Source organism: Leopardus geoffroyi, chromosome D3 (genome assembly GCF_018350155.1).
Source record: "Leopardus geoffroyi isolate Oge1 chromosome D3, O.geoffroyi_Oge1_pat1.0, whole genome shotgun sequence".
Classification (NCBI taxonomy): domain Eukaryota; kingdom Metazoa; phylum Chordata; class Mammalia; order Carnivora; family Felidae; genus Leopardus; species Leopardus geoffroyi.
The window spans coordinates 89,773,315-89,794,583 of NC_059339.1; the positions used below are offsets into that span (position 1 = coordinate 89,773,315).

The window sequence follows — 21,269 nt, forward strand, 5'->3', positions numbered from 1 at the left end:
ATTCTCAAAAGTTCTTCATCATTTCATTCAGTAGATATTTATTTAGTATCTGCTATGTGCCAAGCACTATTGTAGATGCTTGGGATATATCCATGAACACTGACCTTGGGATATATCAGTGACCACTGAGAGAGATAGATGATAAACATGACAAATAAATAATGTAATGTATTAGAAAGTGACAAGTATATGAAAAATAGAGAAAAGTAAAGGAGATGGTTAAGGTAGGCTTCCTTGAGCAAAGATGTGAAGGAGGTGAACTCTCCAGGCTGTTATGTTCAAGAGATATCAGGGAGCCAGAGTGGCTAGAGTAAAAAGAGCCAGATGGGGGAGACCAGAAGATAAGATCTGATGGTATTGGCAAGGATAGTTACTTTCACACTAACTGAGATAGGGTTGGGACCAGAGGGGGACAAGGCCTGATCTGGGTTTTAGCAGGCTCATTCTGACTGCTGCATTTAGAAGAGACTGAGGCCAGAGGGGAGCACAAGAGAAGAAATAGGGGGACCAGCCCAGACGCTGTTGACGTCATCCAGGCAAAGATGGAAGCGGTGTGCCATATGGCAACCAGGGGGGAGATGAGGAGTGGCTAATTCTGGGTGTGTTGTGAAAGCTACCATCCACTGGATTAGGGTTTGAGAGAAAGAGGGGTGCTGAGGATGCCTCACGTGTTTGCCTTGGTCACATCTAACTTGAGATGAAAAGGAGCAGGCTTTGGAGTAGGAGGAAGACTGGGGATTGACCATCACATTTCACAATGTGGAGGCCCTTGATGATGAGCAACTCCGTGGAGTGACAGAGGCAAACGCCTGACTGGGTTTAAGGGAGAAGAGAGGAGGGAGAATTGGAAATCATGAGTGTAGACGGCTCTTTCAAGTGTCATCAGTGGACTTCTCAGAATCCTTATTTTCTTTTACCTTTAACAATACTGTCCTTTGATTATCCCCTTCTTGAAAGAGTATTCTCCCACAGCCTCTATAATCTTACATCTCTGAACACAAACTTTCTGTTTCTCTTATTGATGGGCATTGAGTACCCAAGGACCTGGAAGGATGAACAGTGGTTATGCCAGACACATTTGGGACACAGAAGGAATGGGAAGAAGGGCATTCCAAAGAGAAACCAAATGAGAAAAGGCACAAAGAGGTACACGTGGTTAGGAACAGTGAATACTGGTTCTGGTGTGGTTAGCATGTGCTTTATACAGGGACCAGAATGAGTGCAGACCAGGCTAGGGAGATAAAGGAGAGTTTTAGGGAAGGCAGTGAAATCATCTGGAGGCTGTTCCAGAAGCCTAATCCGGGCAGCAGAGAATAGAAAATAAGACACTACTGACAGACCTAGAAGTGGCCACCAGGGAAACTGGCTGTCGATGACAAATGCTGGAGGTAGGGGTCAGAGGTGAAGCTGGATTTTCAATCCTGAACCACTACAAGAAGAATGTCACCTTTTAAAAATACGGAAAGTGGAAGAGTGGTGGGGAAAATGTAACAGGAAGATGGTGGGTTCAGTCCATCATGAACTGAGCTGGCGGCGTTAGTAGAAGCTCCAGGTAAAGACAGCCACAGCCAACAGACAACTATATTAAAGCTCAAAGAAATGTAGTTGGGGTATCATCCACACAGAACTATCAGCCGAAGGTTTGTGTGAGAGTGTAGGAAGTGAAGAGAAGAGCATGTGTAAGGAATGGGGGAAGGTAGAAGGTCAGAAAGAGGGGAGGGGCCCCAGAGCCAAGGAAAGGGGAGTGTGGGTGTGACAAGGTCAGCACCCCTGCCTGTCCAGGAGGAGACCTGAGACACAGCGGGCTCTGGTCTCCCAGGTCCCCAGTGTCTGCTACAGTTCCAAGGTGACCCAGAGGGCATGGTCAGGTGCAGAGGAAACAAGTCAAGTGCTGGGGTCCTCTGCAGAAAGGACACCTGCACCATGTGTCTGATGGCTTGAAGGGATGGCAAGAAGAAAGGGACATTTGTGCACTGAAACAAAAGGATAAAACTCTTCAATACAACCAGGAACAAATAGCTGGTGAGATTATGTCAAAGTGATAGGATTTTTCCATCTTAAGCTTTTCCTCTATAATTTTTTTGAAATCCTGGAACCTACAGCCCCTAAATATTAACAGAAAAAATCATAAATAGTTGATCATCTTCGCTTATTAGCTTTTGTTTTTAAGAGGAATGTTCATTAATGATTTTCTTAATATTGCATGTACCTTTCATTCTGTTTTCTGCCAATGTTCCTAGTTCCCACAAAAAAATAAAATGCATCAATATTTTATTGTATTCTACAAAGATCATCTTGGCTGCTATCATATAGTCATTATATTATTAAATTTCTGAATTTAAATATTCAAAGAATGTTTTGCGATTGACATTCAGCCATGAAAGAAATTACATATAATATGTGCATAATATTTTTTAACTTTGTTCCACTAGCTTTTTTCCAGAGTACCAATGGGAATTATTTCTAGTTGCTAGCTTATATTCCTACGTAAAAATAGAAATCTGCAGTTGTAATCAAGGAGAAACTTGGGAAAACATAATTGGTTCTATGGTTTATTATATATCTACTTATCTCACCACTAAAATAATTCAGGAATAAAACATTTAAATATCTGAAAAACATGAGTTAAGTTGCCTTAAAATAAAATCTTGGGTCTACACTTAGAAGGAACATATGTCAGGGTGTGCCCGGGTGGCTCAGTCAGTAAAGCGTCTGACCTCGGCTCAGGTCATGATTTCACGGTTCTTGAGTTTGAGGCCTGCATCGGGCTCTGTACTAACAGCTCGGAGCCTGGAGCCTGATTCCAATTCTGTGTCTCCCTTTCTCTCTCTGCCCCTGTCCCTCTCGCACTCTGTGTCTGTTTGTCTCTCTCAAAAATAAATAAACATTAAAAATTTTTAAAAAGAAGGAACATACATCAACATAATCATTTAACTAAAGTGAATAGTATAATGGAATTTTATAAACATACTGTTTAAACTATTAAAAGTTTTATTTAAAGTGTGTTTTTTTTTTCCAAATCTATTTCGAATTTTGCTCCATACCAATGCTGCCATAGTGAGATAAATAAAGATGGCACTTTTATGAAGCAGAGAGCCTCCCCTACCCTCTTTCTCCTTCAGTTCTGGACTCAGTGAACTTGTTCTGGTCTAAGTCAGAATTTGACAACTAGCTTCCTTGTTGGAGTTCCTGTTTTCAAAAATGGTTACTTAAACCAAACCTGTCACAGAAACCAACCAATAATGCTGGATAAATTTTTTTGAGTCCATAGAAACATTCAAGAACCAAAATGACATAAAGAGTTACCAGGATAAATACTAGGAGAAGACGAGAAAGGTAAACAGAGAATTCAAAATCACTTTGGTTCTTAAGATATTTGATAACCCAGATGGAAATGGAGCTGTGTTTTGATGATGTGGAGGAGTGAGGGGAACAGAAATGTAAAACACGAGTGCCTGCCAAAGCCCGGGAGCCTAATGGAGATGCCCACCTCACTCGGCAGTGGACGTGTTTCCTGGGACCCTGAAGACGGTGCCCAAGGTTAAGGTGAGCCAATCAGTCACCACCCCCAGGAGACTGTGGGGGTGCACTGCTGTAGTGTGAGAAGAATAGGGGGAACTCATGCCCATTGTCTCTGCCCAAATTCACCAAGATGATCCAAGAGAACCCAAACCACGAATTTAATTTAAAATAATATCAGAAATATAAAAGTGCCAGAAATACCAAAAACTTTAGGGAGAAAACTAAATGGCATTTGAATGGCATTAAAGAATATCAAAGTAAATGGAGCCCTGTGCTTATGTTCATAGATTGGAAACTCGATAATAGAAAGATTCAGTTGTGATTTTGAGCCAAACTTCAACATGTTTATTTCTAGAACTTGATTGGCTTATTCTAAAATTGTTATGGGCATGCAGAAGTCAAGAATAAACAAAGACTCTTCTAGAAAAACAAGAAGAGAGAGAACTTGCTCTCCAGATAGCAAGATTTCTACAAAGCTAGAATAACTAAAACAATATGGTATTGGTATTCAGGTTGACAAAACCACTGAAGCAAAAGAGCCCAAAAATAGACCGTAAATAAATAAGATTTCATACAATTACTGTTCATAATGGCCCACGTGCCATAAATGGCCTTTATGAATCTTACTAACATGGTAAGAAGTGACATGGGAATGAGCTTCCATTCATATGAAGTTCAAAAACAGGAAAAATCCAACCATATTGTTTAAGGATTTTTTTTTGCTATAATTAATATTTTATTCTTCCTTTCAATGCTTCTTAAAGGCTGAAATATATTAGACAAAGAAATCTTTGATAACATAAGTGCTAATTCTCTGCAGACAACCATATAATCCTTTAAGAAATCACATAAACAAGATAAAGGTTTCTGCAGCCTACAAATGCCTCTTTTGGGAAAAAAGAAAAAGGGATTTATCGACAACAATTTAATTATAGTTTTAAAAAATGGTTTTCCTACCAAACTTTAATGTGTAGTAAACGAACCCATCATCTGTTAGAGCAGTGAACCCAAGTCAGATCAAGCACAAGAAAAGTAGAGCAGTTATGAAGAAAAGCAAGGGAATTATTACTTAAAAATTCAGCATAATGGTGCATTGTGAGACAGAGTAGTGGGGGCAGGTGGATGGTAGGGCAGTCCTTCTGAAATACTGATAACATCTGTTTTATTTCTTGTCCCGGGTGGTAGTTACACAGGCATTGACTTCATTATTGCTCATTAAACAGTACCTATATGTTTATGTACTTTTCAATGTGTGTGTTATATTACACAGGGTTTTGTTCTTTAAAGAGAAAAATAAAATGGAAATAGTAAAAACAACCTTCACCCAGTGCAGAGGACTGAAGGGGCTTTTGTCTGGGACCATAAGACGGTAATACGGAGCTGTGGGTCGTAAGGATTGCTTTCTGACAGTTCTCGGAAGGATGGTGGGTGTCCAAGACTCTCAATGTAACTGTGGCTTGATGGCAGAGTAAGCTGCTTTACTGAGGTGTGTGGGATGAAGTAAGGGCAGAGGGCACCCGAAATGCAGCAGGATAGCATGGAACCAAGTGGTGGAATCAGGTCAGACACTTTGCAAAGTTCCAATTAGGCATGGCTAGTGAAATGAGCCGTGAATCGAGCTTCAGTCTACAATGGTCTTATTGCATGGTTTTTACCTTGTGGACCTCAGTTTTAAAGTCAACTCATGTGAGTTCTGAAATTAGAAACCCATTTAGAATCTCTGCTTCCGACTTAGTTTTATTCAACACACATCCACGTAATGAGGATGCTGAGAGGTGGTCCCGAGGAAAAAAGCAAGGAGGGAAGTTCCGTGACAGCTGTGCGTGACCAATATGAGCCTAAGGCATTCTTATTTTTATTTCGTGGATTTGCTTCAGGGTTAAGTATAAAGAACAACAGTGCATGAGAAAGCTATTCCTTTATTAACGTGGAAAGCAAGTATAAGTAACAATACTGTGCGGTAGGAAGCGTTATTAATAAATAGCCATGTCCTAGCATATCACGTAAACTTCAAAGGGAGAGGAAATGCCCCCACCTCTGCCCTTCCCCCCAAAGAAGACCCAGAGAAACAGGAAATACATAGTTACCAAAAAGCTACGATGTTTGAGAATGGGGTATGGGGGAACAGAATTCACAGTTACTGTCAGTAGTACAAGTTGGAGGGGGAGAGTCCATGGGAAATAGACTTCATTCAGCATTTCAGGAGCATTATTAGGAACCTCGCTCCCAGGGAGTCTCTCCTTCTGCTACTCGTGGCCCCTGGAATCTCTTCCCACAGCCAAGCCAGTCTGGAAGCCCAGACACCCACGCATCAAGAGAGAGATTCACGGTGGTTTTAAGCCACTGGGTTTCAGGGTTAGCATGTCACACAGCAAGAGGTGACCCATAGAGCAGGCCAGTTTGGAAATGAGGACAAAGAACAGGGCTCACAAGCAAAACTGCCAGGCAAGCACCGAGAACATGAACATGACAGATGTAAGCAAACATCCATGCAGAGCCACTGGGCTCTCACTGCAGTGCTCCCCATGTGTGCAAGAGGAGGACATTTCAGTGACGCAGAGCTGCGAGGCCTGGAGTCAGATGGCCCAGCACATTGGGACACGTGTTTTTCTCACACTCTGCTGCACAGTGGGAAACACCGATCTAACTGTGCTGGGGGGGGGGGGGGGGGCGGGGGCGGTCAGTGGTGGCAGACCACCAGGTCCTCGTCCTTAGTGATCGCCCGCCAGTATTTCCAACACCAGTCCCTCCGGGGAAGCCTGTGGACCCCCTAAACCAGGGTGGGCAACCCTCCCAGGCACCCCGGGACTTTTCAGTGTTGTGATGGCCCTTTGACTCCCCTCCCTGGCCGTCTGCAGGGGAGGGAGGGTACTGACATTCCCTGCCTGTACCTTGGAGCCACGTGGGGGGCGGGTGACACAAAGGGACCAGATCCACTGGCCTGGACGATCAGAGCACTCGGGGCAGCGATCTCTCTGCTGAACCTCGTTGCTTCACGACGTGCAAGATTTTCTTAACACGCGATATAAAAGAAGGATTTAGAAGACATGCTGATGTGATCCTTTTCATGAGTATCAGCAATCTGCAAACACATGCAGTGTTTCAAAACCTTTCTTCAATTAGTAGTTCTCACTCTGTCCTCTGCCTCACCGCCCCCGTGTAAACTCGCTCCCTTTAGAACACGTGTGACTCCCACAGTGAGTCTCTAGATGGAGGGAGGGTTTGGCGGTGGTGCCTGGAGCTTTGACATTTGAAAAGGCCCCTCAAGAGCCGAGGGGTGTAGGAGAGGAATCCTTCCCCTCCCCTCTGTTTCCCTTGAGAATCACTCTTAGTCGGGTGACGCCGGCACCCCCAAATCCTCCCAGCTTACAGCACTGAGAACTATTTGAGAAACCAGTGTAGGCTACTCTCAGAAGCAGAAAGGCCTGTGTCCTCAGAGATCATGAGTCCATCTGGTGTTCCCACATTTCCGTGCTAACCTCACCCAGGCCGTGCGAATGCCTTGTGGATGATGAAGATGTCACAGGCCTGGCAGAGTGACTGCGGCCCACACGATCTACCAGCTCCAGAGGTCCCTGCGAACTTGAGCGAGCTTGCTTCGGGCCCCGGTATAAATGGCAGGTAATGATTATGACCCAGACTTTCATGGCATGTCTATAAAACAAAGAGCTCCTATGTTATAAAATTGAGGAAGCTCCGTGGTTTCCCATAGCAATAAATTCAGCTTGCCTTTTTCCTCCTCAGAACTGGCGTTAGGACTTTGTAAAATAAAGTAAGCCACGCTATATATGGGGCTGCTAAGATGAAACAAAGGAAAGTATTTTTAGCCCTATTTCTCTTTAACCACATTTACCACATTTCATTACTTTGCTGCCTACTATTGCTCTGTGGTCCCTAAGGAAATAACCAGATGAAATTGAGAATAAAAACAACATGAAGTAGGATATTCAATACGCCAGGTTGCATGTACCCAGTCGGGTCACACGATGATTAAATTTAGCTCTAGTTAACCTGATTTCAAGTGCAGTTCAATCCTGGGGGCTATGAGAAACAGAATGCTCCTTCCACATTATCAGAAAATAGTTATATTGAAACACATGAGTCTGTGTGTCCCTTCCATATAAGAACATTGACGTGCATCAGACAGGTTCTCCTTTGAGAGACTGCTGAATGTTGTATTTGCAGCATCAACTTGACAGAGATTTTATTTGGCCAAAGAGAGCATTAGTCCCGTGTCCCTCTCCACACACGCATACTACCTGCCACATCTCTGCACTGTTGTGCTCTAGGAATGGGTATAGGGTTCCATCTGGGTGTTGGGAACCATGACATTTCTGATAGGCAGCTCCATTTAGACTTAGCATCCCCAGACTTTTCAACTTTGAATGTATCGTATCATTGTTTGAAAAGAGGCCCCAGAGTGTAAACCATCTGTATAGGTCAGAAGGAAGAATTTTCAGATATTTAAAGTTAATTATATAACAAGGCTGTGTAATTTCTTCCTGGGGAGAGGGAGAGTGGGATTTCCAAATCAAACTGGTTCACTTTTGCCTGGACTGGTTTTAATTAACTGGCAATTTTCTGGAAAGTATGGAGATAGACCAGATGTCCTCTCAAGGTCCCTTCAAATCAGCCTGCTCTTTGCTGAATGATAGAATGTAAGAACAGAAGGAGGTCCAGTCCATTCCCTTCACTCAACAGTGAGGGAACCAAGATGCACAGAGTGAGCGTAGTTCACATTATTATTATAAGGAAAAAATAATGCTGTTGCTTTACAGTCCCATCTCGCTCTTTTTTTTTTTTTTTTTTTTTTTTTTTAAGAAAGAGCATGCATGGGGGCGCCTGGGTGGCGCAGTTGGTTAAGCGTCTGACTTCAGCCAGGTCACGATCTCGCGGTCCGTGAGTTCGAGCCCCGCGTCGGGCTCTGGGCTGATGGCTCAGAGCCTGGAGCCTGTTTCCGACTCTGTGTCTCCCTCTCTCTCTGCCCCTCCCCCGTTCATGCTCTGTCTCTCTCTGTCCCAAAAATAAACAAACGTTGAAAAAAAAAAAAAAGAAAGAGCATGCATGCAGGACAGAGAGAGAATCCTAAGCAGGCTCCATGCTCATTGTGGAGTCCCACGTGGCATTCAGTCTCACAACCATGAGATCATGACCTGAGCTGAAATCAAGAGTTGGACGCCCAACCAACTGAGCCACTCAGGAGCCTCCCCATCTTAAAAAAACTTAAACTTAAAAAACTTAAACTTAAAAAAACTTTTTTTCATAAAGAAATACCCTGAACTCAAAAGCATTTATAAAGTATACACATGCAACTTAAAGATTAAAAATAAAGCAAAGACCTTATCCTACCGTCCAAGTTCAGAGACACAGTCTCACTTGTACTCCAGGAAAGGAAGTAACCACCCCCCTGAATACTTTGTTAATCTTTTATTTATAGTTTTTCTTTATAGTTTTACCACATATGTGGCTATATCCCCATACAATATATTTGTAGGTTGTGTGGGTTGATTCAACACCAAGTGCATCCTCTGTGACTTCTTTCTCACATTCATCATTATGATTTGAGGTTCAACCAGGCTGATGCCCTGTTCTTGTCTATTCCTTTTCCTTTTGCTGTACTATCCCATTGCATGAATATACCACGATCTATCCATTCCACCATTGATGGACTTTGGATTCTTTCCAGTTGGCATTTTTCTTTGTTGTTGTTTTTTTTATTTGTTTTGTGTATGATTTGCATATGTGCAAGTTTCTCAGGCTCTGGAGTTGACATGTGAAAGGAGAGCCAACTTTAAATTGGAAAATGACATTTGAGTTGAGTCTCGGGTGGTGGGAAGGAAGCGGTCATGTGAAGCTTGGGAGCAGAATGTCCTGAGGGGGAGAAACAACAAACACAAAGGCTCTAGGGTGAGAGATCGTGGAGTGGTAGAGGAAGGGCAAGATGGCCCAGGTGGCGGGAGTATGAGAGCCATGGGTGAGCAGTAGGAGATGAGATCTAAGAGAGAGCAGAAGCCACATGGTTTAGACACCATGGAGACCTGGCGAAGGCTTAGATAAGAAAAGGAGTGGAGATGGAGAGACAGACTGAACTCAGAAATATTTTGGACATAGACACATGAACTTCTTAGTAGGTTGGATGTGAAGGTGAGAAACAGAGAAGTCAGCTTGAGTCCTACATTTTTTCCTTAAAAAAGCAGCAACTCATGGGGTTTACTGAGATGCAGAAGGCCAGAGGAAGGACAGACGTATTTTCAAGACATGGAGAAAACAAATGTTTTTGTTTTAGCAGCATTAGACTAGAGATGCCTAAAAGACGTCTGGGGGAAAGTATCAGGTAGGCAGTTCATCTGCGAATCTGGAGAAAGGTCTGGCCTAGGGAGGTATGTCTGCAGTCACCAGCATTATCGCTGGTAGTTAAAATCCTGGTAGAAAATAAGATTACCCACACAAGGTGTTGAAGGGAAGAGGTCGGAGTTCTGGCCCCAGGGTACCCCCAACATTCTTGCACAAACTGAAGGAGAAGAGCCACCAAAGAATGTGGAAGTAAGGGAACCAAAAAGGTTGGTATTGTGGGAGCCAGGAGATGGGACTGTTTCTCGAAGGAAGGTATGCTTGACTGAATGGTGCCAAAAGGTGAAGTACAATTGAGGACAGAGAAATGCACAGACGCGCACAGACATGTGGTCACCTTCAAAAATCCCTTTTCCCTGAGGGGTGGGGCCACACCCTCCCAGAGCAGATGCAAGTAAAAACGAGATAAGGAAGTGGAGGCCAAATCTAGGACCAGATAAAGGGGAATCGGTCAGCAACGGGTACAGAGAGGGCAGCTGGGGAGGGTATGGGGTGAGAAGGGCTTTTCTTTGTGCAAGATGGAGGGTACTAGAGAGTGTCTGCACCTTGATGGCATGGGTTCTCCAGTGGGGACCTCTGAGGTAGCAGGAGTGTCCTTGAGAAAGTGAGAGGGGCTCCAAACACAAGAGGAGAAGCTGACCTGTGATTTGAGCAGAGGGGCTCGTGAAGATTAACATTCAGGGTGCTCACCACCAAATAACTTATAACAGTAAATACTTAGAAACCAACATGTCCAGCAGTAGGAGAAGAGTTTCCTAGAAGTTATAGCAGATCTGCAAAATGGAAGGTTACGCAAATCGCTCTTGGGGGTCCTGTGTGCACACAAGTGATCTACAGAAACATACATTCGAATTTTGAAAGGGAAAATACACATCGGTATTACATGTGTGAAAACTTCTGAAAGGAAAATGCATCGGAACATTACCAGTGGCTACTTTGCGTACTGTTTTGGGTGATCTTTCTCTTTCATATACCTTTTTAAAATGTCCCCAGGGGGCGCCTGGGTGGCGCAGTCGGTTAAGCGTCCGACTTCAGCCAGGTCACGATCTCGCCGTCCGTGAGTTCGAGCCCCGCGTCGGGCTCTGGGCTGATGGCTCAGAGCCTGGAGCCTGTTTCCGATTCTGTGTCTCCCTCTCTCTCTGCCCCTCCCCCGTTCATGCTCTGTCTCTCTCTGTTCCAAAAGTAAATAAACGTTGAAAAAAAAAATTAAAAAATAAAATAAAATAAAATAAAATGTCCCCAGTGTTTATAATGAACATGAATTACTTGTATTTTCAGGAAAAAGACAAATCATGTTAGTATTTTGATGTAGCAACTCACAGCATTTTCTCTTTTGGCCAGACAGCCATTTCCTTTTGCTTGAAATGTGCAAAAATATCACAGGACTGATACTGTTTAAATTTAGGTTAATTCTACGTTGGTTTTCCTTTTTTACTCTTATCTGTTGCATCTCCTCATGGTGTTAGGCATGTTTCACTCTGACATGTGCCAAGTTGTTGTCTATGCTCTTTCTAGAGCACTGGGCAATCGCCCAGATACTTCTAAATAGTCCTGCCAGGAAACATAACAGGAATATTGCCAGCGAAGTCACCCGGCACGTTAGTGATATGAAGATGGAGAAATAGGAGGGCCCCGGAGCCTTTTAGGAAACCCCAATAACTCATTTAATCGAGAAATTGCAGCTTCGAGCAGTTGAAACCACAAGAGCAGATCAGTTTTCTCAATGGAGAATATTTCAGTAACTGCTGGAGCCAGGCTAAGTATATGCTTCCCAGGAACCACGCAGATTTCCAAATAGAATTCAGAGCTGTCGTCAAGCTGGAAGCGCAAGTGGATACCAGGAAACAACTGATGTTGACCACAAGCCGTAATCCAAAAATCCTGACCTCATCAACATGGAACCACAAATGTAGTGGTATATTTCCACTAAAATAGGAGTTCATTCATTTGCCACATATTTATTCAGCATCTACCATGTGCAGGAGCTACGCTAGGGGCCTGATACACAATATCACATGTAAAAGCCACAGTTGCTGCTTCCCCGTCCAGTGGAGAAGAGACACAAATTCGACACGCTGTGAGAATGCGTCAAATGCTACCACAAAGGAAGCACAATGAACTTTCATGGAAGCAATAGCAGGGGCGTGGCTTCCAGAAAGAAGGGAAGTTTAAGCTAGGATATTTCTATGGGTGAAAATTAGTGGTGTGAACTGGAGGTGTGTGGGCAGAGGAACTGTGTTTGTGTGTGTGTGTGTGTGTGTGTGTGTGTGTGTGTGTGTGTGTGTGTGAAGACCCAGAGGAAGGCAGGAGAACCCCAAGGAGCCAGAGAAGGTTGGCAGGCCTGGAATGCAAGGCAGGAGGAGCAGTGAGAGCAGCTGGGCAGGAGGGACTGGAGATTTAGGTGGGAGGAACACAAGACTGGAGGCGGGGGATCATGTAGGGACTCAATGGCATGATGCAGAGAAATACACTGGTTAAGAAACATCCAGGAAGTACAGCTGCCAGGACTTAGTGGTTAACTGATATAATGGAAGCTTAGATCACGGGCATCCAATCTTTCTCTTTTCTGATATAAGCATTCAGTGCTATTCCTGTCCCTCTAAGCACTGCTTTAGCTGCATCCCACAATTTTCACATGTTGTGTTTTTATCTTCATTCAGCTTAAAATACTTTCAAATTCTATTTAGAAGCTTGCTCCCTAATTTTCAAATATTTGTGGCTTTGGCAGGTCTCTTTCTGTCATTGTTTTCTAATTCAATGCTACTGTCGTCATTCATTTTAAATGTATTTACCAAGACTTGTTTTGTAGCCCAGTATATGGTCTGTGTACTGGGCCCCAAACCCAGTTGATTCCCTTCCCTGTTTTATCTGACTTTACCTTGCCTTACATGACTTCTTCTTTGCCTTTTTCTTTTTCAATCCTTCAGTGCATAGGAGTGAAGAGAAGGTCAAGCCTGCATGCATTTCCTGCCGTCTGCGGATTTTTTTTCTCAACACTGCCTGTGAGGAATTATGCACCAACTCCACAAAAGTAAGCAATAAAATATTGGCACGTTGTAGTGCAAATCTATATTTGGGAAAGAAAATTACTCTAAAGAATCACAGTCTGCAGAAATAAGACGTTGGCCACAATAATTACAGCCTTTACATTATTATGCAGAGGAAGTTTAGCCTCCCTGGAGCCAGAGCCACATGGTTTCAAACATCTCCTTCCTGGAAGAGGGTCTCTCCCCACTGGGGTGGCTTCCCAGAAGAAAAAACATTCAGCTTCAAAGACCAATTCAACCTCCCATCTCTTAAGACATTGCAGGAGCTTGAGGATTACAATTGCCATTCTCTCTTCTTTAAGGAGAAACACATATAACTCGGTATCTACCAGGTCTCACCCAGGGCATCACCCTTTATTACTATTGTTCAGTGAGGAAGAGAATCACGTATCGAGCTGGGAACATGAGCTGGGAATTGTGGGTTCTGCCTTGTCTGCCGTGAGTAGCTAGAACATAAGCACAGCCTCTGAATCCACGTGGGTTCTTATTGACATCTAAAGCCATCTCCTAACCCCTCTACCTTTTGCCCTTCTCTAACCAGAATAGTGTCTGGAAAGTGGTTGTTCAACTTCTTTCTCACAGCACTGCAGTCCTGCTAAGATTTGAGACACTGGTCATTTCTCTCATTACAGAGATGGAATCCTCTTTAATGGGATCAAAGCCATCCTCAGGAAGCCCTGTACAAAGAAGCAACTGATAAAATAAGTGAGGAAATTCTGGAGTTGGTAGTGTGAATTCCTCAAATTCCTTAAAGTCACGAATTCTAGGGAATTTAGTAGTATGTAAAGGGAAGAAAGCAAGGAGGATTTTCTTCTGTCATTCAGAGCATTGCACTTTGAAAGAGGGCGTGGAATAGAACAGGGTCTAAACAGAGGGTTAAGAAGTCGTGTGGTAGCCTGAAGCAACTTTAATTGAGACCAGCTTGAGGGCACTTTTTATTCTCTGTGGAGGGTTATTTCTTCTTGGGGGACTTAAAAACCATGATGTCCACCCACACTCCTTAACTGGAAACTTCTAGCCACATCTGTCCCACATCTGAGAAGATCACGTGTGCCTCTGTGGGCATCTTGAGTGCTGTGCTAACCCTCGCGTTTCATTTTAGTTCCCCCATCAGGCTCCGGTTTTGAATTCCACAAGCCCTGCCTTAACCACAGCCTAATGAGAGAAGATGTCATACATTCTCGAGTGGCAATGTGGGAACCCCCACATCCCATGAGGCTCCCAAGCCAGGGCGACAAGTCAGCTTCTCTGCAAGCGACTATCTGTCCCTGTCCTTAGGCCACCGGCCCTGCTCCTGTCACATCACCACCCAGTAGCCACCAGCTGCCAACGGCTGCCAGGGCCCCAGCCATCATCACGGAGGACTTCGGCAGTAAGATCGTTCTCTCAATGTCGCTGTCTACCCCCTCACCGTGCAAGTTCTTTAGTCTTTAGTCTTAAAAGCTTTCTGCTGGCTTTGTGTTGAGCAAGCCTCGTCTCTACTCCAGGTGGATCTGGTAGTTTGATCGGCGCAAGGTAAGACGCGGGAGCCTGGACCGTTTATTCTGGAAGAAATCCAGAAAAGCCAATGTGTTTTTGGGAAAGAGCGGTGGAAATTACCGCAGAGGCATTGGCATCCACAGGGCCCGCCCCGGCGGCCGCTTCCTCAGCCCCTGAGAGCAGAGTCGCCGCCCCAAATGTGGACAGTGTGGAGGCTGGGAGACCCCGAGCCAGCCAAGCTACGGGGGGCTTCCTGACCATGGGCTCCGGGCGGTGACGGTGCTGCAAGACCTGTGCTTTCTGTAGCCCAGAGTCACAAGAGCCCGGGGCCTCTTTCACAGGGTGTGTTCCCACGGGGAGAAGGCTTGGATTCTCAGCACACCCAGTGAGGCCTAGTGAGTGGCCCAGCCAGCAGTGCTGGACCAGTGCAGGCATTCCCCCTGGGGTGGTTGAGGGGACCGAGGGAAGCCTCCGGAAACGGACAGGATGCCGGAAGGTTACAGGTGTATCTGGTCGCTGACCCGAGTGGGGGTGGTGAGGAGACGCTGCAGGGCAGAGGGTGTAAAGGCGGGCTCCGGACTTTATGGGTACCTGGTAACTTTGTAAAGTCAAGGGCAAAGGGAAGAAGGAAGATGTGGGTCTCAACTTCCCCTCCACCCCAGTCATGTGGCCCCTACGGCTTCTATTTCACAGGCTGCTGCTTTCCCTGTAGACACCGAAAAGTAGACTTTCTCACTCTCCCGGCAAGAGACCGCAGTGCAGGAAAATAAAGATGTTTTCCACAGTGGGAGCTGCCAGCGAGGGACTGCTGTCCCCAGAACCCCGCATTCCATCCTCCAACAACTACTGACTGGGGGTCTACCGTGTTCCAGGGGCTTCCAACGCTAGCTCCTTAGGGAATCAAATCTCTGGTGCCAGGTGAAAACGAACCTGACCTGCAATCCGGGACCTCGAGAAACCTGACAACAAAGACACCTGTGGCTTGGGGGAGCTCCCGGAGCCGCCACAGGAGCAGGTGAGTCTGGCGTCCCTGCCTGTGGCTGGAGAACACAGGCGAGCCGTGGGCCCGTGGGGGCCGAGCTTGGGAGCCAAGCCCCGGCCCCAGGGGGTTGTTACTGGGACATTGTCGCTAGGCCGCGCCACCGGCTCCTTGCGAGCTTGCAGACCACAGACGCAGCACAGGCCGGAGCTGTTGGCGCATCAGACCCTGGATACGAGTAACCCCGAACCCCGAGTCCAGCCCCGGGTCGCGTGCCCACTGGTCAGTGCAGGCGGCCGTGCCGGAGGAAAATCAGAGCCGAGCGGATAGCGCTCCCGACGGAGGCGCAAAGGACGCACCTGGCCACGTCCACGGCGCCCACGCAAGGACCGGCTACTGGTGTGAGGTCACCGTACAAACGGAGGAGCGGCGCCTTCCTTATATGCGGGGGACCAAACCCAGGGAACAAGGAGGAGGGAAGAAACGTCGCCCCAGGACTCATGCAGCTAACTGCAGGTGCAGCCGTGGCCCGGCTTCCGGGGACGCGGTAAGAGGAGGTGCAAACGCCGCCACGCCTCATCCGCTGGGGCCGGGGGTGGGGTGAGGCTGGTCCCGCTGGTCCGGGGCGGGGGCGCGGGCGGGAGGGGGGAGGCGGTCCCCCCGGAGCCGTGCCACCTGGGAGCGCTGGTGATGGGACACACCAGCTTCTCCGTTCACTTCTGGAGCCATGTTCGAATTGTTGCTTTCTTCACAAATGCGCCTCAAATCTGCCGCCCACCGTGCGGTCAGCTCAGCTGGGCGCCGCTCGGGAGGCTCCTTCCTGCCGCCTAGTCCACTGCCCGGCTTTCAGGCCTGCACTCGTGCGGGCAAGTTTCTTTCGGGTCCTTTAAGTTGCAGCCCTGTCCGTTTGGAGACGTCAGTCTCACGGTTGACTCGCGGCCCTACTCGCCCACGGTGCAGGCCAGATTCGTGGCCCCAGCGGGGTTGCGGGGTGCGTGCGTGTGCACGGGCGCGTGTACATGTGCGCGTGTGCATGCGTGAGTGTGGTGAGCGTGTGCTCGTGCGCATGCGTGTGCGCGTGCGTGCGGATGCATGTATGTGTGTGATTGTGTGTGCGTGCGGATGCATGTGTGCCCGTGTGCATGGCTGTGTGTGTGCTTGAGTGAGTGTGCGTGCGTGCAGATAGATGCATGTGTGTACACGTGCGGATGCATGTGCGCGTGTGTGTGCTTGCATGTGTGTGCATGTGTGCACGTGCATGTGTGTAGGTGTGCATGCTTTGTGTGGTGGGCAAGGGTGAGGAGGAAAGTGGGGGCAGCTTTTGCTCTTCCCCCCATTGCTCCTTCGTGGCTTACTCTCTGAGACAGGGTCAGGGACAAAGAGGGAACGGGACAAAGCCACAAAGCCGGGTCCTCATGCGGGGCTGGCAGGCTAGCACCCCACCCACCTTGGCGGATCTACCTGCCGGTGCAGCCTCTCCGGAGAGCTGATGCGCCAGCTACTGGCCAGCCACCCTGTGTGTCTAGCAAAGCCTGGTGAAACCCTGCAGCCTTACACCGTCAGCCCCTCTGATGCCTGGTGCAGCAGGGTCAGGGAAGCCTGGAGCTTTCTCTAGCCCCATTGTCCCTGCCTTTAGGAACTAGGACCTCAGGGCAGGTATTACATATATGATCATATCTGATGTATATTGTATATAGTATAATACACATATAGTTATGTAACTACATGTCATATATACCTGCCTCTTCACTCCTGTACCTTTGAGAATCTATCTCTTTGGTCAGAAGTGTGTGTCTCTATGTGGCACCACTAAAACCCAGCCCCTGCACCCCCTCTTTCCCTCCCACATGTCCGCTCACTTCCCTGGAACAGGATACACTGTCCCTCCCAGGCCATCAGCTCCTGGAGGGCTGGCCCTGCTCTTAATAGATTGTTTTTGCCCCCAGCACCTGAGGACATATTAAAAGAGCTTCAGAAATCTTGTAACCATTATGTTTAGATATATCATGCACTGTTTGTGTTAATTCCACTGGCTGTATGACCGGCCAGACGGTCTCCTTGTACCGTTAGCTATGCAGCCAGCACAGGCGCGTTCACAGAATGGAGGAACATTTACTGATTTACTGATCTACTCCAGTAGTAATGTGATTTTAAAAATCTGGAAAGCATCTGGGCAGGTGACATATGACTTTGCATGCCTAGGATGGAGTGGGGGCAAAGTGAGGCAATAAAAAAGAGGTTTGTCTACCAGCAAACCTACTTCCTTTCCGATTCTGCCTTCCAGAGGTCCTGACTCTCCACTCCCCAGTGAGTCTGACCTCCTGTGCTCTGCAGGGTGCAAACAGGCTGTCCCGCGGGGCACCACGCACAGCTGAGAGCAGATTCTTCTTCATACCGAAGAGAAGATTAAAGGCCAAGACAATAGACTGGCGACTCAACAAATATTTATTGAATTATTATTTATTGATGAATTAATTATAACTTTATCAGATAAGAAGACTGATGGTTATGGGTCAGTGTGGCTAAGCCACAGTCCCTGGTCAAACACTGTGTTGCTGTGAACATGCTGTGTAGATGTGGTTATAACACCTACAAGCAGTTGACGTTCAGTAAAGCAGATTAGAATGTGGATGGGCCACACCCAGTCAGCTGGAGGCCTTAAGAGCAAAACTGAGGTTTCTAGGAAAAAAAGAAATCCTGCTTCAAGCTGCCTGAGTGTGCAGCCTGCCAGCCTGCCCTGTGGACTTCAGACCTGTGGACTGCCAGCCCCACAACCACAGAAGCCAATTCCTTGGAATAAATCTCTGAACATTTATAGGTTAATCCTACTGGTTACTGCTTCCCTGGAGAACCCTGATGGGCACAGAGATCCTCAGCTCTTCTCCTCCACCTTGTTCGTAGAACTAAGTTCCCGGGAAAGAGATTGAAAAGCACATTTCTGGGGAAGCTGACCAGCTCAAGAGGAAGTTCCTAAACACGAATACTGGCGTCACTGACTCCCCCAGTTGCAGAGCTTAGCAGGTCTCCCCACGGCGAACCCTACACCCACAAAAGCCACCCAGATCCTCAGAGCTCACCACCAGCTTCTTAGCCCCAACCCTTAAATCTGAAGATACCAGACATCTGCCCTCTGACAGGAAAGAGAGACCAACATAGGAGACAACCAAGGAAGAAGAAAACTTCAGAAATACTACCTTTGGTATTCTCAGGGAGACCAGGGAAAATACTTTAACTGTGAACCAGATACCATTTTGCAAAAAAAGGAAAACTGAGAGAACAACAACAAAAAAAGAACCCTTGATATTAAAATGCCCTAGCAAAATGGAAAACTCAGTAGAAGTATTAGGAAGTAAAATTCAGGAAATCGAGCAAAAAGAGAAATATGGGAAAAAGGAGAGAAAAGGTAAGAAAAGAGAGAATAAGTTCAGAAGACTAATATCTGAAAAGAAAATGCAAACAATGTGGTTAAGAGAGAAAATCATCAAAGAAATAATTCAAGAAAATTTCCTGGAAATACAAGATATGAGTTTCCTGATGAGAAGGACCCACTGATGGACCCAACTGAGAAGGACCCAACATGATGACTGACATTTCACAATATTGGAGGCAAAAAAAAAAAAAAAAAAAAAAAAAAAAAGGGAAAAAAATCCTACAAATGTCCAGAGAGAAAAAATAGGTAACATTCACATAAGCAGGAATCAGAAAAGCTTCATAACTCAACAGCAGAAGCTAAAAGGCAATGAAGTCAATTCTCCAGTGTTCTGAAGGAAAATTAAATTTCCAATTTAGATGTCTGTGTGCAGCCAAACTGTCAACCAGGCTTCAGAGAGATCAAGACATTTCAGACATGCAAGGGGGACATAGACTAACTCCCGTGCTCCCTTTCTTGGAAAGCTACTGGAAAATGTGTCCCCCCCACCCCAGATGAGAAAGCAGAAGGTGTGGGCTATAGGAAGTAAGACACCCCGGACAGAAAGGAGGTGACAGTCTGCCGTGCACCAGCAAAGGGCGGTCCCCGGTTTGAGCCCGGAGGTGACCACAAGGCCCGGGCTGAGTAGAGGGATCTCAGACAGGCTCAGAAAAATGAAATCAGTGCTCCCACATGTCTTGAGAGGAGATTTGGACAAATGGAGAACAGTTTGAGGGTGAATTCATAATGAAAACGTGAAAACCAAACAAATGAAAAAAGATAATTACAAAGTTCAGGGAAAACAAAACTTTGTACAGCAAATTGCTCATGGCTCATCTATGAATATTCTTTAGTCATAGTAACATAAATATTAAACCCTGACCTAAACACATCACAGTAGGCCAGAATTGGGTGCTCAGGTGCAGTTAAATCTCAGGGCACTATGCACTCACCTCTAGACCAACCTGGGGCTCCAAACCCCCTGGGAAAGAATGAGGGAGAGATCCCAACACCATGAGAAAATGAAGGAAAGAAAAATGCTTCAAACTTCTAATGCAAACCATATTCTTTTGTTAGACTTGGAGAACATTTGCCCAGCTCCAGATCTCTGGGCATATTCTCAAGAAACATCACTACTTATATCTGTTAGAAGAGCTCCCAGGGAGAGCATGGTTGAGTACTTAGGATTCCAATTTATATATTATGGTCTCGTGTTTCCCAGCTCAAAATACCACGGTTAATGTATCAACGTGGAAAATGCAGCACTCAAGGTATTTGCTAATGTTTAATTTAATCTTGCATTTCTCTGGCACCTAGAGAAATTAAGAGCCTGGGGAAAATAATGATTAGCAAGCATTTGTGAGTTAGAGTGCCCTGCACTTGCAAAAACCAATTTTAAGTGCTTTTAAGATATTTGTTCTTCAGCACCTCTCAGTGAGAAGTTGGTTCTGCCCCAGACAAGTTAAGCTATGTGATTCCCACAAACCCCATGGACTATTTGAGGGAGATTGGAACTTTTGCGGTCTTCTGGTTTGTCTGTGTGTGTGAAACTTGGGGAGCGCTTCCTCAGCACAAAACTGTGTATAACCCAGTATCAGGTGGTGACTGCAGCCGTCCACCCGATTAGCAACAAAAGAGGAAACCGTTCACCCCAGTGGACTTTCCAGACAGAACGTGCAAATTACTTGTATTATTTTCCTCTGAAATGTAAATCGTGTCTTCTTCATACTTTGACATCTCATTCGTAACATTAAATAGTATTATGTAGAAACCCATATCCTTTTATTTATTTTTTAAACTTTTTTTTTTTTTTTTGAGAGAGAGAGAGGGAGGGAGGGAGGTGCAGAGAGAGGGACAGAGAGAATCCTGATGTGGGGCTCGAACTCACAAAACAGAGATCTTGACCTGAGCCAAAATCAAAATTCGGACACTTAACCAACTGAGCCCCCAGGCACCCGGAAAGTGCCTGTGACCCTTTCTCTTCAAAGTATCTGCTGGTGTGAGGGATGCCCTGGCAGGTCCCCAAAAGACCACAGCATATGTGACAGTGTTTCTCAATCTCTTCTATTTTGAAAAGAGGATGTAATGCTTAATATAAAAGGAACGCATTGCTGATTGTGGAACTTAATGTGTCCACGTGGTTGGGGAAAGGCAAGAAGAAGGATCCTGCTGTTGAATCTCCCAACTGAGGCATGGAAGGTGGCCCTGAAGGCGACACTGGCTTCTGCAGACCAGATTCCCTGAGTGTCAGTTGGGGTCCCGACCAGCATCTCTCTCCAGGTCCCAGGTGACACTGCAGGGTGGGTGCAGGGACCAGGGCGCTCAGAGCCTCGGGGCAGACAGCACCTTTCCCAGGTAACCTCAAGCAGGTGTAGAAGCATCTAAGCCTGACTTCCATCCTTAACTGCTGTTGTCAAGTGCGGGGTTTGATCCACGGTGTGTGTGGCAATTCCCGCCCCCACCCCCATATTTCAGTTTGCTG

The 21,269-nt window shown here is 46.2% G+C and overlaps 1 protein-coding gene and 1 long non-coding RNA gene across 5 annotated transcripts in view; one reads left to right on the forward strand and one right to left on the reverse strand.

The window, feature by feature from the left end:
• The window catches only part of CD3H18orf63 (chromosome D3 C18orf63 homolog), a 58,060-nt gene that overhangs the window by 33,899 nt on the left and 2,892 nt on the right, over positions 1-21,269 (forward strand). For 2 of the 4 annotated variants that reach the window (XR_006707352.1, XR_006707351.1), the window contains exons 13-17: positions 3,373-3,546; positions 4,793-7,143; positions 12,801-12,904; positions 14,199-14,435; positions 15,093-15,925. The gene's annotated coding sequence lies outside the window, so the exon portion shown is untranslated. Of the gene's footprint in view, positions 1-3,372; positions 3,547-4,792; positions 8,331-12,800; positions 12,905-14,198; positions 14,436-15,092; positions 15,926-17,662; positions 18,991-21,269 lie in introns of those variants that run through there. The other 2 variants (XR_006707350.1, XR_006707353.1) reach the window with 2 other exon arrangements.
• Positions 1-21,269, reverse strand: part of LOC123587530 — a 40,328-nt gene that overhangs the window by 17,243 nt on the left and 1,816 nt on the right. The window lies entirely within an intron of this gene.